Source organism: Ahaetulla prasina, chromosome 12, assembly GCF_028640845.1.
Source record: "Ahaetulla prasina isolate Xishuangbanna chromosome 12, ASM2864084v1, whole genome shotgun sequence".
In the NCBI taxonomy this organism is placed as follows: domain Eukaryota; kingdom Metazoa; phylum Chordata; class Lepidosauria; order Squamata; family Colubridae; genus Ahaetulla; species Ahaetulla prasina.
The window spans coordinates 12,902,022-12,914,050 of record NC_080550.1 but is presented as its reverse complement, the minus strand read 5'-3'; the positions used below and the strand labels follow the sequence as shown (position 1 = coordinate 12,914,050).

The 12,029-nt window shown below is 43.4% G+C and overlaps 1 protein-coding gene across 1 annotated transcript in view; it reads right to left on the bottom strand.

The window, feature by feature from the left end:
- RIPOR1 (RHO family interacting cell polarization regulator 1) overlaps positions 1 to 12,029 on the bottom strand; it is a 158,371-nt gene that overhangs the window by 135,575 nt on the left and 10,767 nt on the right. The window lies entirely within an intron of this gene.

The following is a 12,029-nucleotide window of genomic DNA, read 5'->3' as shown; positions in this document are numbered from 1 at the left end:
AAAAAAAGGAGAAGACTGGATGCGAACTTGTTTCTTCGGGTTTTGAGTCTTTGTCATCTGCACCTCCATAACTGCCTGGTTTGGTTCTGCAACCCAACAAGACAGACACGGACTTCAGAAGATAATTAGAACTGCAGAAAAAACAATGGCTACCAACTTGCCTTCCACTGAGGACCTGTATACTGCACGGGTCAAAAAGAGGGCTGGGAAAATATTTACAGACCCCTCGCATCCTGGTCATAAACTCTTTCATCTCCCTCAAAACGACGCTACAGAGCACTGCACACCAGAACAACTAGACACAAGAACAGTTTGCCATCACTTTGCTAAACAAATAATTCCCTCAACACTGTCAAACTATTCACTAAATCTGCACTACTATTAATCTGCTCATCGTTCCCATCACCCATCTCCTTCCACTTATGACTGTAACTTTGTTGCTTGTATCCTTATGATTTATACTGATATTTTGTTTCCTGATTGCTTATTTGTAGCCTATGACTATAATTAAGTGTTGTATCATTAAGTGTTACATTTGTACCCTGTGACTGTCATTAAGTGTTGTACTGTAGGAAGTTAGCGCCCACCCCTCTCCTAGAAGAATGAAATATTTTAGAAAATATTAAAAAGGGCAGAAGATTATATTTCCCTAGATAAGAAATGGAGAAACATGTTTTAAAGACAAAGCAGCTTCCTGCCTTCCCCCACCTTTTTCAATGGGCCAGAGGCAGAAACTCATTCTCCCCACCTTTGTCAATGGACCATCATCTGCAACACAATAGGACCCATCCAGCAACAGAAACTCACCACATGGCACCTGGGAAGATTACATCAGCCAGCAAGGCTAGCTAAGACCCCCACCCCCTGGGGGGTCTGACAACCAATCAGGATACTCTTCCTGTGCCCCAGGAAGTTCAAAGCTCAGAGAGAGAGCATAAAGCCAGGCGCGCACAGCATCTTAGCCCTTCTTCTGTTCAGGAACTCAAGCCATGTGATCCTGACCACCATTAAACCATCTTTCCAAGCAGTCTCCATGTTTCCAGTGTCTTTTTCCCCACTTGGAACTGAACCCAGATGGACATTTCTTCCAACAGTACCTTGATGAAGGTATCTTTTATTTTATGTACACTGAGAGCATATGCACCAAGGGAGAAGAAACATATCCGTTGATGCGGTCAAGAAAAGGGAGGTGCTGTCCTAAACCAGAACAAGTGATCAGATGTGCATGCAGGCCGAACAGAATAGGAAAAAAAAGACATGACGACAGAGGATAAACATCTGCAGTTTTGATTTTGCTGCCTTCGAGTCGAGGCTGTAGCCTTTGGGCCTTGTTATTTTCTCTGGAAGCAGAAATTCTTTCGCTGAAGGACGGCTGACTTCTGCTGCCCACTCTCAAACTCCTCTTTCTGAGTCCTCTTGTTATTCTCCAGCCCTCTCCTTCATTCCTGTTCCTGCAATGGGCTGAGTCACACTTGCTTTCTTCTTCTTCTTCTTCTCCTCCGTTGTAAAGATTTCTGTTTTCCCCCTCTTGAACGCTGCTCTGAAGCATCTAGCAAATGAGGTATTTCTATAAGGAAGCCTTGATCGAATTGCAGCATGCTACATCATTCTATGTCAAAGAATTGAGGCCTTTGAACTCTGGTGCTGGAGAAGACTCCTGCAAGTCCCTTGGACTGCAAGACAATCATACTGGTGCTAGAGGAGATCAACCCTGACTGCTCTTTAGAAGGCCAGATCCTGAAGAGGAAACTCAAATACTTTGGCCACCTAATGAGAAGGAAGGACTCACTGGAGAAGAGCCTAATGCTGGGAACGATGGAGGGCAAAAGAAGAAGGGGACGGCAAAGAACGAGGTGGCTGGATGGAGTCACTGAAGCAGTAGGCATGAGCTTAAATGGTCTCTGAGGGGTGGTAGAGGACAGGAAGGCCTGGAGGAATGTTGTGCATGGGATCACGATGGGTCAGACACGACTTCGCAACTAACAACAACATCACCAACATCACCATCATTCTATCCATTTTTAGAGCAGTCATCCAATTTAGAATCACCCTCTGGCTAACTGGTCACAAGGATTCCTTCAGCGTTATGCCAACTCGATTTTCTTCCTCTTTGCTTTGCTCCTTGTGATCGGTCTCATTCGAGACAATGATGAATCCGCATACAGATGGGAGGTTGAACAACTAGCCTCGTGGTGCGACCGGAACAATCTGGAACTGAACACACTCAAAACCGTAGAAATGGTGGTAGACTCCCATAATACCACCTTTTACAATACTAGACAACACAGTATCAACAGTAGAGACCTTCCAATTTCTAGGTTCTTCCATATCTCAAGACCTAAAATGGACAGCTAACATCAAAACCGTCATCAAAAAAGCACAACAAAGAATCTTCTTTCTGCACCAGTTCAAACTGCCCAAGGAATTGCTGATCCAGTTCTACAGAGGAATTATTGAGTCTGTCATCTGTACCTCTATAACTGTCTGCTTTGCCTCTGCAACCCAACAGGACAGACACAGACTTCAGAGGATAATTAGAACGGCAGAAAAAACAATGGCTACCAACCAGCCTTCCACTGAGGACCTGTATACTGCATGAGTCAAAAAGAGGGCTATGAAAATATTTACAGACACCTCGCATCCTGAACATAAACTGTTTCAATTCCTACCCTCAAAATGATGCTATAGAGCACTGCACACCAGAACACCTAGACACAAGAACAGTTTCTTCCCAAATGCCATCACTCTGCTAAACAAATAATTCCCTCAACACTGTCAAACTGTTTAGTAAGTCTGCACTACTATTAATCTTCTCACCGTTCCCATCACCCATCTCCTTTCACTAATGACTGTATGACTGTAACTGTGTTGCTTGTATCCTTACGATTTATATTGATATTGATTGATTCCTGATTGCTTATTTGTACCCTATGACTGTTATTAAGTGTTGTACCTTATGATTCTGGTTGAATGTATCTTGTCTTTTTATGTACATTGAGAGCATATGCACCAAAGACAAATTCTTTATGTGTCCAATCACACTTGGCCAATAAAGAATTCTATTCTATTCTATTCTATTCTATTCTATTCTATTCTATTCTATTCTATTCTATTCTATTCTATTCTATTCTATTCTATTCTTATGATTCTTGATGAATGTATCTGATCTTTTTATGGACACTGAGAGCATATGCACCAAAGACAAATTTCTTGTGTGTCCAATCACATTTGGCCAATAAAGAATTCTATTCTATTCTATTCTATTCTATTCTATTCTATTCTATTCTATTCTATTCTTATGATTCTTGATGAATATATCCGATCTTTTTATGTACACTGAGAGCATATGCACCAAAGACAAATTCCTTGTATGTCCAATCACACTTGGCCAATAAAGAATTCTATTCTATTCTATTCTATTCTATTCTATTCTATTCTATTCTATTCTATTCTATTCTATTCTATTCTATTCTATTCTTATGATTCTTGATGAATATATCTGGTCTTTTTATGTACATTGAGAGCATATGCACCAAAGACAAATTCCTTGTATGTCCAATCACACTTGGCCAATAAAGAATTCTATTCTATTCTATTCTATTCTATTCTATTCTATTCTATTCTATTCTATTCTATTCTATTCTATTCTTATGATTCTTGATGAATATATCCGATCTTTTTATGTACACTGAGAGCATATGCACCAAAGACAATCCCTTGTGTGTCCAATCACACTTGGCCAATAAAGAATTCTATTCTATTCTATCGGTGCTCCTTGGTATTCCTGGGCTATAGTGGTAGCTTAGAATCAAGACTGGCAGTTAGTAGGAAGAACATAGAGATCCTAAATTGAGTTAATCCTCGACTTAGGATCACAACTGAGCCCAGAATTTCCATCGTTAAGTGAATTTTATCCCATTTTACGACCTTTCCTGCCACCGTTGCTAAGGGCATCGCTGCGGCTGTTAAGTTAGCAACACAGTTGTTGAAGCGAACCTGGCTTCCCCACTGACTTTGCTTGTCAGAAGGTCCCAAAAGCTAGACTGCATGACTTGGGACATTGCAAGGGTCCTAAATCCATGCCAGCTGCCAAGCGTCTGAATTTTGAACCCGTGACCATGGAATGCTGCCAGTGGGGAAAACGGACTCGTAAGTCGCTTTTTCCAGTACCGTTGCAATTTTGAACTGACACACAACGAATAGCCGTAAGTCAAGGACTATCTGTGGCTCAACAGCTGATAACATTTGGTTGAACTTCTCTGGCCGCAGAAGCTCAAGCAAGAGAGACCTTGGCTAATAAATGAACAGGAGATTACCAGAACACTTACAAGGCTTTAGAATAGACTGGGAAACCAAAACACATTCCGGAAGAAGACTTTATAAATTAGCTGAGTAAACAAAGGAAGAAATAAATAAGGCACTTCTTTAAAGCACTTCTACCTTCTTGCCAAAAAATCCCCACTACATTCCTTGTAATCCTTGAGGCTCTAGAACAGTAATGGCTAACCTTTTCTGGACTCAAAAGCCTGCACGCATGCAAATCCCCCCCCAAATTCAATGCACGCACACTCCCTGTGCACCCTGCCCCTCCATAGGCACACACGCCCCCTGCGTATGTGCCCCGCCCCAGTGCATGCGTCCTGCCCCTGCGCATATGCCCGGCCCTGCGCCCCACCCCCCCTGCACATGCACCCCGGCCCCCCACATATGCATGGCAGAGACCTGAAGACAGTGGTGGGATTCAAATAATTTAACAACCGGTTCTCTGCCCTAATGATTTCTTCCAACAACCAGTTCACCAAACTGCTCAGAAAGTTAACAACCGGTTCTCCCGAAGTGGTGTGAACTGGCTGAATCCCATCACTGCCTGAAGACCAACTGGCTGGTGGGAGACATGAATGCATGCTCAGCGGAGCGGAGCTGGGGCAACAGTTCGCGTGTCCACAGAGAGGGCGCTGCGTGCTCCCTCTGGCACACGACTCTAGAACAATACAAAGATACCTTGATCTTCTGATATTTTAGTAAACCAGTGGCTGGGTTCACATATCACGCTCACCCCCCCCCATCTGTTTGGCTTGTCCTACAATATTGCCTTGTAGCTTGTTTAATGAGCCATACGGAAACTGTGGCTTAGCACGCTGCCCAGACTTCGGTTCTGAGACCCCCCTCCCACCAGGCCTGAGGGCTTTATGGTGCTGCCCTCAAAATGTCTGAGAAAAGCTGGAGCAAAACCGTAAGGCTGTTGCTATTCAATTTCTAAACTGCCACAATTAACCGACTCAGGAAGGTACAAAAGTAATCAGAAAATATGCAAACATGAAATAGCCACAAGCACAATAATAAAACTTTGAAAAGCAAATATAGTAACTTAGAGCAACAAAATCACGTACAAGGTGTTCCCTCAATAAATAAATTTGCAAAACTCCCTGGGAGAAGTCAAGTTTAAACTTGCTTCTTGGAGGACAATAACATGTCCTGTGTTATCTGCAGAATTATGCTGTCAGCTTTGGAAGCCATACGTTGACATATGCATGGACAGGGAAAAGCTATTTGCCACTTCCCAAAATATTAGAATCAAGGACCATCCAATCAAATTGAATCCTGGGAAGAATCAAGACAGACAATTCTTTCTACATAAAGATGTACAGGTAATCTTCAACTCAGTCGCTTAGTAGCTGTTCAAAGTTACGATGGATTCAGGAAAAGGGACTTGGGATCTAAATTCAAAACATTGATGGCCCTGTCCCCTTCTGAAGTCATGTGACCACATTTTGGGTTGCACTCAGCAACCAGCCCACATTTAAGAGCCGTGGTGGTGCAGTGGTTCGAATGCAGTACTGCAGGCTATTTCTGCTGCCTGCTGGCTTTCTGCAATTTGGCAGTTCGAATCCCATCAGGCTCAAGGTTGACTCAGCCTTCCATCCTTCCGAGATCGGTAAAATGAGGACTCAGGTTGTTGGGGGCAAGAGGTTGACTCTGTAAACTGCTTAGAGATGGCTGTAAAGCACTGAAGCGGTATATAAGTCTAAGTGCTATTGCTATTCCTTCCTTCCTTCCTTCCTTCCTTCCTTCCTTCCTTCCTTCCTTCCTTCCTTCCTTCCTTCCTTCCTTCCCTCCCTCCCTCCCTCCCTCCCTCCCTTCTTTGATGGTGCAATGGTTAGAATGCCAATGTGAAGCAGTATATAAGTCTAAGTGTTATTGCTATTGCTGTTTGAGGCACCCTGCACTCGTGCAATTACAATTTACAGTACAATGTTTTTTTCTGGAAATTAGCATTTATTTCAGGCTTTCAGCCAAAGATGCCCCATAGCGAACAATGGATTCACTTCTCAACCACCGCTTTCGCTTAATGACTGCTGCAAAACGGTCATAAAATCAGACACGGGCATATGGTGACCAGCTGGTTATGGCCGTCACTACTCATGACTGAAACCGCCAGCTCAGTTAAAGGCTTAAGTTGACCACTACCCGTAATTGAATTTTGTCTGCTGTGTATCTCAGCTGGCTTCAAAGAAAATTAGACCCATTCAAGGAAGACGCTATTCCTTGGAGGGTTTTTTTTTATGCAACAGAGGCTCCGGAATCTAAAAGGAGCCCATTCCAGCAACTTAAGAGGGTCAAGAGATGGATTGTCCTTGGAATTGGCTGAAATGGCAAAATTGACTATTTTGATTAAAGAAAAGAATATACCGTATTTTTCAGAGTAGAAGAGGCGCCGTTTCCCCCCCCAAAAAGAAGGTGAAAATCTGGGTGCGTCTTATACTCCGAATGTAGCCTCGCCCAGCTTCTCAAATGGACATTTCAGAGGCTGAAAAAAGCATCAGAAATGCAGCTTAGAAAAAAAGCCCCAAACAGAGCTTCAGAGGCTTTTTTTCTGAAGCTGTTTCGGAGGTTTTCAGAGGCAGAAAAAAAAAGCCAAAAAAAAAGCAAGGCACAGAGCTCACAACCAAGGAGCCTGTTGCTAAAATTCACCTCTGGGAACAGCTGATTGGAGGCTGATCCAGCTGCCAATCCGCTTTTTTCTTATTTTCCTCCCCAAAAACTAAAGCACAGTCTTCTACTCTGGTGTGTCTTATACTCCAAAAAATACAGTAAGTGCTTTTCTTTCCACATGGAGACCGCTTCTGAACTTTCTGCTTGAAGTGGAAAAAGAATGAACCTTTGATTTTGGGTTTTACCGAGTAGATTGGTAGCTCTTTAGAGAAATGGCTTGTTTGTATTATTATGAAAAAAACAAAGTTGTGATTTGATGTGAATGCCTTATTTTACTGCAACAGGGAGAGTTGGAAGTCAATGTTTCTTTTTCTTTTTTTCTTAGCCTTCCTCACTTCTCTTCCCATTCTTCCTCCCTACTGTTTTCCTATTTACTTTATTTTATTTTATTAATCTGTCGAGCACCTATTACATAATATATATAAGTATAAGCATGAATTGAATATATAAAATGAATACAATTAAAGGGAACATTAAGACAGGGACGGTGGGCACGCTGGTGCTCTTACGCACCATATTTTATATTTTGTATCTTATTTTATCTTATAACCCAATAAAAAATGTTAAACCAAGAGAGATTGTCCCAGCCAGGAGCACCCCAGCTAAGTTGCACCTTCTGGATTGTCTCGTCTCTTTTGAACTCTGCTGAGAAACCTTGACAGATGTTAGGAGTGCAGCTGAAAAAAAAAATCGGGATGCAGCAGAGACAGAAAAATAGCCAGGGCATCTCTGCAAAGGAGGAGCTGTGTGCAAATCCTCTTTGCATCGAAGTCACGCTGGGAGAACACCAGATCCCATTTTTTCTAGGAAGATTGCGTAATATTTTATATTCAGGTATTTTTAAAATGCAGGGTTTAAGGCGAAGAGTCTGCTATTACCATTTCTGCCTGTACCCCACTTGTCATTAAAGCATACGCTATTCCCTGGGAAGTAAGCCATGCGTCCTTTGAAGTGGAGTAAGCGCTCCCTAACTATGTTGTTGGGTTTTGGACTCCCTTTCAAGATCTTGGCCCCAAAGCAGAGGTGGTATTCAGCAGGTTCTGACCAGTTCTGGAAAACCGGCGACAGAAATTTTGAGTACTGGAGAACCAATAAATACCACCTTTGACTGGCCCCGCCCCAGGGGTGAAATCCAGCAGGTTCTGACAGGTTCTGGAGAACTGGTAGTGGAAATTTTGAGCAGTTCGGAGAACTGGCAAATACCACCTCTGGCTGGCCCCAGAGTGGGGAGGTAATGGAGATTTTGCAGTATCCTTCCCCTGGAGTGGGGTTATCGGACGTTGGCGATCATGTTGGCGATCCAATTTTTGTCAACAGCCGCACGAAAAAGTGCTGCTGAGTTTTGTCCAAACCGGTCCCTTAAGATTTTGAAGCATGATGTTCTTTTTCTGCCTGGATCTCGTTTGCCTTCAATCTTTCCCTGGAGGATTAAGTGAAGGATGCCATATTTTTCCGGGTGTCGCATCACGTGTCCAAAATATTCTAAGTTTTGCTTTTTAAAGGTTTTGATGATTTCTTTTGGCTTTCCCTGGAGGCTTATCACCTCCTCATTTCTGATTTTGTCAGCCGTCTGTAAATCCACATTTCAAATCCAAACAGTTGAGGATTAATACACCAAACAAATGTATGTAGAACGAGTCCACAGTTTGGAGTTTAACATATGCTGAGAAGCCTACCAGGTTTACTTTGTCCTGTAAACTGTAGTTAAGCAAAGCAGGGTTTCGCGGGTGAGTTGGGGAAAACCCAGGCCCAGAACTGTGCAATGCTGTTAGCCATATATGGATTCTGTCTTTGTGCACGCATATCTTGTATTGAACGGTTCCCTAAGAAACCGCACTGTGCCAAATATACAGCCTGCAAACCCAGCGTCTTTGATCCAAGAGCGGGTAAAGAGTGGCGAAGGTGTGCCAGAACAGGCATGCAGTCACCTGGGGTGCTTCAGAGGGCAACGCTGGGTGAACGTACTGCTTGAGGCATGTGCTGTTGTGCAGCCAAGAAGGAACACATTCTGGTATCCAGCAGGTTTTGGTATGAATAACTTGGGAGAGAAAACAAAGTGAGATTTATGCCAGATGGAATACTTATTAGAGAAGGACTGGCCGTTCAACGTGATTAAAAATAAATGCTGAGAATGGAAATTTCTATTATTTACCTATTTCTTACATTTAATTTTTTTCTTTCCCTCTAAGGCAATATTTCTCAACTTTAAAATAAGGGGACTTCAGCGCCCAGAATTCTCATGGCTCACTGGGGAATTCTGGAGGGAGAAGTCTGCTTATCTTAAAACTTGCCAAAAGTTGAGAAACACAGCTCTAAATAACTAACTAGCTTTTTGTTTTCGCTGTTATGTGTGTTTCAGTGAGATACTGATAAGAATGGATGAATTGCTGGTTGAAGGTAGAAATTCAAAACTAACATTCAGACTAACATTCACATATTGCCCTGATCATGGTTGATTGAGTTTGCATAACGGATCAAGCCACAAATCATGGCTTAGAAGCAGTGGTGGGATTCAAATTTTTTTTACTACCGGTGCTGTGGGTGTGGCTTGGTGAGTGTGGCATGGCTTGGTGGGCCTGGAGTGGCTTGGTCGGAGTGTCAGGGGAAGGATATTGTAAAATCTCCATTCCCAACCCGCTCCAGGGGAAGGTTACTGCAAAATTTCCATTTTCTCCCAATCAGCTCGGACTCGGGAGGCAGAGAATAGATGGGAGTGGGGCCAGTCAGAGGTGGTATTTACTGGTTCTCTGAAATACTCAAAATTTCTGCTACCAGTTCTCCAGAACTGGTCAGAACCTGCTGAATACTACCTCTGCTTCAAAGCCACCCTGGCTGGGATCCCAGGAAATATTGAGCCGAAAGAAAGTAAGTGACATTAATTACAGTTGGCAGCCATTCCCAGCAGAAATATTTATAAAATTGGTTTTACTTTCGTGCCGTTGGTTTGATCTGTTGAATTTTTCACCCCGCATCAGTCTGGCCCTTTCTCTTTCTTTGCTTCCTTGTTTACTAAACAAACCCCCGGTGCAACTCCCATTGCCTAAAACCAACATTGTTTGCTTCCTCTTCAGTTTGCAAAGCTTTGTAACAATCTGGGGTGACGTTAATTGTGTTGTGGTCTGCCAGCAGCCTGCGGAGCTGGCAACGGAGTTGGATAGCGATGAGGCTGAGGAAGAGCGTGGGCCATTCTTGGAGGCTGGGGAAGGCCCGGATGAGGGGTCTGCGTCGGAGGCTGAGGTGGGGCCAGGGCCATTGGGGAGTGAGGTGCGGACTCCAGAGCCTCCAGAGGCAGACAGTGGTGAGGCAGAGGAATAGGAGGAGCCTGTTCTTAATACACACATGAGAAGAGCTGCCAGAAGGAAAGAGCAGCTAAAGCAAAGAGGACGACTTGGGAGTAGAGCCAAGAGATGATTGGCCCCTCCCATAAGGCTTAAAAGACCAGCAACGGCGTTTGAGCTTTGCCGGAAAACAACGTTGGTAGCTTCGTCTTGTTGCATTTATTTTGTATCGGTATCTTCTGAACTTTTGCCAAGAAAGGCCTTTGGCAGTTTGCCTAATTGGATCAAGGTTGGTGATAGGACTGAGGAATTTGTGTTGGGAGGAATTTGCTTTAATTTAGTTGAATACACTGAGAATGAAGTCATTCTCAACTGTTCAAATAAAGTTTGTTTGTTTTTACACTGACTGAGTTTCCTATTACCTACTGTGGCCTGGGTCATAACAAATTGCTAAGTAACTACTTTGAGAAAAACGTATGAAAAGTAACTTTGTATGGTTACTTTTCTAGGGTGGCTTGAATGAGTTTTAATGTTACCAAAAGATACAACATTCAAGTTCAAGGGTTTTCATTTTGCATTTCATTCCTGAAGCTTCCTTGTTTACCCATCCCGGGTTTAGTAAAAAAAAAACTTTTACATTAATACGTTAATTGGCCCAAGCCCAGGGCCTTCAATTCACTAAGTTTATTTAACAACCCTTCGAACACAAGGGCACCGAAAAATGTGACTTCTGACTCTTTTTCACATTTAAGACCATTGCAGAATCCCCATGGTCACGTGATCAGAATTCGGACATTTGGCCACCGGCTCATATTTATGACAGTTGCAGTGCCTCAAGCAGAAGTGGGTTTCGGCAGGTTCTGACCAGTTCTGGAGAACCGGTGGCGGAAATTTTGAGTAGTTCAGAGAACCGATAGTAAAAATTCTGACTGGCCCCGCCCCCCCATCTATTCTCTGCCTCCCAAGACCCAGCTGATTGGGAGGAAATGGGGATTTTCAGTAATCTTCCCATGGAGTGGGGAGGGAATGGAGATTTTATAGTATCTTTCCCCTGCCACGCCCACCAAGCCATGCCACACCCACCAAGCCACGCCCACAGAACCAGTAATAAAACTTTTTGAAACCCACCACTGGTCTCGAGGTCATTTGATTCCCTTTTGCGGCCTTGAAGCCAGATGCATTTCGTGATCGCGTTACTAACTTAACAGCGATCCGCGTAAAAGCTGCAGCCGGAAAAATTCACTTGTCAACTCTCTTGCTTAGCAGCAGAAATTTTGGGCTCAATTGTGGTTGTGGGTCGGGGACTCCCCTGTATTGTGTGAACGCATACAATTGTGTTGATCGAATAAACCCTGATTCCGTGAACAACAGAGAATTGTGATACGCGACAACAGCCGCAGAGATCTCTCCATATTTGTAGATGACCCTTCAGCAGGGCTGGATGTTACTTTTAGCCCGTTGGTGACTCTGGTCCCTTCCTTCTGTTTGCAATTATTGAGATAAAAGTCCTTTTCCAAAGCCACTTTATCATCCAGTGACTTATTTAATCACATGCTTGTTTTCTGTCTTTCCTGCTAGCGACACACTTCCTTTTGGAACACAGTTTTATTTATATCCTGCCCTTGGCACACACAGAAGCCTTATCTGCAAAAAAAAAAAAAAAAAAAAGGAGGGGAGGGTAACCTCAAGCAGCAATGAATGGCCTCTGAAGGGCACTTCTGCAACCCTGCTAAACCAGGTTATGCCTGCCTGTCACCT